The following is a 3994-nucleotide window of genomic DNA, read 5'->3' as shown; positions in this document are numbered from 1 at the left end:
CTCCTTTTTTTCCTGAACACCTAAGCTCTGGATGCCAGCATGCAAATCAGTGACAGAGCAGGACTGTTTATAGTTGAAGAAATTTTCTCTCTTTCTAGAAAATAGAATTTTCGTAATCCTTGGGCTTTCTTCTTCCAGCCCACCTGTCACAATTCGAAAATGTCATGTTAATGTTTTATAGGCAGACTCCTCCTGGCTTCTTCCAGGAGCAGCATCATTCTTGAATAATTTACGCCAGTGTGTTTCTGCTCTACTTTTCTTCTGGACTCCAGTAAGTTTGCACAAAGGAGAGGGAGGAGGAATCAAATGAGCAAATACCAGCAAGTCCTCTGCCTCTACATCCAGTGTTTTTTTGCTTTTTCTCTCCCTATTTATTTATTTATTTATTTATTTATTTATTTTCCTGGGAAAGCATGAAGAGAAGTTGTTTTCTCAAAACTGTTAAAGATTGAATTGAAGTTAAAGTCTAGCAGTGCTCTACATGAGCATGTGTCAGGTAAAAGTAGTAGCCCATTTGTGAGTATTGTGCTTAGTGTCGTAACTGAACATTGTTACCGAACTAGAGAGTGAAGAGGAAGCTTGATGATACAGGCACTATATCCAGAGTCTCTACATCCAGTTGATAGCCACTGTGCATATGTGTAAGAGCCATCTGACAATTGTTCAATGATTTTATGATTACCATGGAGGAATGATTTGTGGCATGCTTTATAAACACRTGCATAAAAACTTAAGCTACATTACTTCATACCTTTCTACTTGCTAGATTAGACACGGTCAAGGTACCCCATTAGATGCACGTAGATGGGGGTCTGAGTCCCAGATCATCACCATAACTGGGTATGGGTGCTGAACTTGCTTGTTGAAACTGGGAAGTCAAGGGTAGATGTTTATAATACTGATAGGTGAACATTGATCAAATGCTGCAATATTCAGTGTACCTTGATATTCTTGGCTTCCTTCATTAACTAAATTTTGAAAGAGCATTTTGTAAATTTTACTCCTATACAAACATCTCCTATGCAATGCAAGAAAATGCAGGCAAACAGCCAAAGAAACTTGTGTCTGAAAAATTGCTTGGCTGAGTTGCTTTGAATTATTTTGCCCTAGTCGTGGTCAACAAATGACATCTAAATCCTGTAGGACTTGCATGGTATCATAAGAAGATCCAGTCTCCTCACATCATTGTCCTGAACATATGTAGAAGATGACCCAAGGTAGCCAGGATATATACATTCATGCTTCTAGTGCTTGTTTTCAGACTAGACCAAGCTTTTATATGTATTCTATCTTTCTCTCTTTTTTTTCCTTCTGCTTCATTCACTCAAGGCAAATAAATCATTTGGGATGTTTCATATCAAAGGCAGTTTATACAGACCACCCCTGAAGAGAATCCGGTAATCTCTGTAGTAACATGTGATAAAAGCTCCTCAGCTGTGTCCTTGCAATGCACTGAACTCTGTGCTATGTATGATGGATGAGAGATGGTGGCATTTTAAAAGATAGTCCAAAATCAAATTGAATGACAGGGTGACTTAATCCAGACCTAACCAATTTCTCTAAAGAACAGAGCATATATCTTCGTTGTAGTTGTTGAAACTTAGGCAAGCCTACTTGACACACTTGACATATCTTTACCAGCTAGTACAGGTGTTGCTAATGCAGGTGGACCCAAAATGTCAACAAATCCTGTACTTTCATCCTAGGGTCTTGACTCATCTTCTGTTTTTCAGATTCTCCATGAGACTGGTAGTAAATCCCAGTTTCCTATAACTATATGTTAGCGGTACCTGAATTAACTTTTAATGTGGAGCTGATCAACCCACACAGACTGATGTCACACCTTTAATGCAGCAAGCAAAAAAACATACAGATCATCGCTATTTCCTAAATAAAAAGACATGCTGAAGTACTAAAAAGTTTTTTAACTGCCTTCATAGCTGCAGAAATGTATTCACATTGAGCATATACAATTGTAAACGTTAATTTTAGAAAGACAGAAGTATAATTTTATTCATAAAATATAAAAGATAATAAAGCAAGGGGTCAGTAAGGCTTTTCAGCTTCAAGAAAGGGTATCACTATGATTTAGATATCAGTCCTAAGTTAATTCCAAATCAATATTTGATACTTGCACTATATTTGAAATTTATTGCTGCAAAGTACGTTATGAATTCAATGTTGAAAATATAGTTATTTCACAGATCAGACAAAAGAAAGGACAATGTAATAAACAATTTATAACTCTAAGTATGTTTCCCGCAATAAAGTTCTAAAATCCATTATAAATAAATTTTGTATATTATCTCATTATAACTTATAATTTAGCTGCACAGAGAATTAAAGAATTCAATTACGGTTATTCTATAATACTTTGGTCATTTTACCTCTGCCCTTAAGAAACTTTCTATACTATAATTGATTTCAGAAGCCACATCTCTATCTCAAGGGTGAACAAAGAAAACTGCACAAAATGTTGTTAGAGCTTTGGGACCTGTAAGAGGATGTGCTAGGCACTTACAAGACCTCCAGGAACCACAAGTGTAGTGAAATCCCTTATCACTTTATGAGGTAAGGATTAGCAAATACGTTTTCTTTATTAGTATTACAACTGATTAGAAGCAAAATACAGCTACATCGCATGAAGTGAAGAGGATAAGTATTTGCAGCAGTCAGATGTGAAGTAATACAACTGTACACCACTCTGGTGCCAGGATGGAGGGTACTCTCAGAACGCCCTAAAGCTGCTTCTTCCTRGTGCTGAGCTTGCCTCATGATCTGGGCTACCTCTTGACAGCAAGCTACAGGCATACAATCGTGCTGGGAAATGGTCCTGGCATAGGGATGTTTCTAACTTTTGTCCTATTCTCTCTATTTCAACCACTAAAAATTCTCTTTATCAAACAAAATTTTCTAGAATATTCTAGACATCAGAAATGCCTTTGTTTAAGTTGAAGATGTCTTGTGAGGCCACAAACAGTGAGTAACATGTCAAAGCAGAAAACAGCTATGAAAAATGCAGTCCTCAAGACATAAACAGACACAAAAGCAACTGTTTATTTCTTGTGAATTTTCTACTCCCTTCCCCTTCTCTTTTAGTTACACTCTCTTGATAAACTATTTTAACTTATCATTAACTCCTTCAACCTCTACTGCTAATACAGGCACTCAAAAGGAGTTGGAATAAAATTATTCCAAGTCTTGAAAAATCTCTCAAAAAATCATGGGAAATGAGACAARCAAGATAGAAATGTTTGCCAAAACAGACTTTCACTGCAGAATCTCTCAGGCAAGATTATTGCTTTGTTTGTATGTGAGAGCCAATGCACATTTGTGGCATTTCAGAAACAAGAATCTCATGAAAAGTCAGAACAATTGCTACTGGGAACTGATTTTTTTAAATGACCATGGCCAGATGACTGTATGTATCTCAGCTGGTCAGCTTGAAGTGTGTTGGAGTATTAGTACCCTGCGACCAAATCTCTCTTCCAAATCTGCACGTCACTGGCATCTTAGCCTATAGTTATCCCCTGTATTAGTGCTTTTTTTCTTCACAAAAAGTCAAGTCAGATTTCTATTTCCAATGTCTCAGGGAAAATGCCTCATAAAACCTGATGTCAGATATTTAGGGAACCATCGCAATCTCTTGCCGCCTACCATCCATGCATTTCTTCTCCCTCCCACCCCTTCCTATAAAAACAAGGTCATGACTATTTACCTTTCAGAAAAGGCTACTGTAAAGACTGTGAGGCAGCAGCTCTCACACCTCATTTCTTTCCTGCTCCTGTACCTTTGCTAATCTGTGTATAGTCATTCATAGCTGAGAAGTCCCAAAGATTTGCACTGTCATCTGTTTTTAATTCCAGAGGCAGACAGTTTACACTCCTAAAATAGGAGTCTATTGTCTTAATTCAGTGCATGTGCATGTGGTAGATCTTTAAATAAATCAGTGAAGAATCTGATCTTGTAACTCCTTGCTGCTGTGCATCTGCCT

Source organism: Nothoprocta perdicaria, unplaced genomic scaffold (genome assembly GCF_003342845.1).
Source record: "Nothoprocta perdicaria isolate Ctin4 unplaced genomic scaffold, notPer1 scaffold_409, whole genome shotgun sequence".
NCBI lineage: Eukaryota > Metazoa > Chordata > Aves > Tinamiformes > Tinamidae > Nothoprocta > Nothoprocta perdicaria.
The sequence above is the reverse complement of the archived record's forward strand: the minus strand, read 5'-3'. Positions refer to the sequence as shown.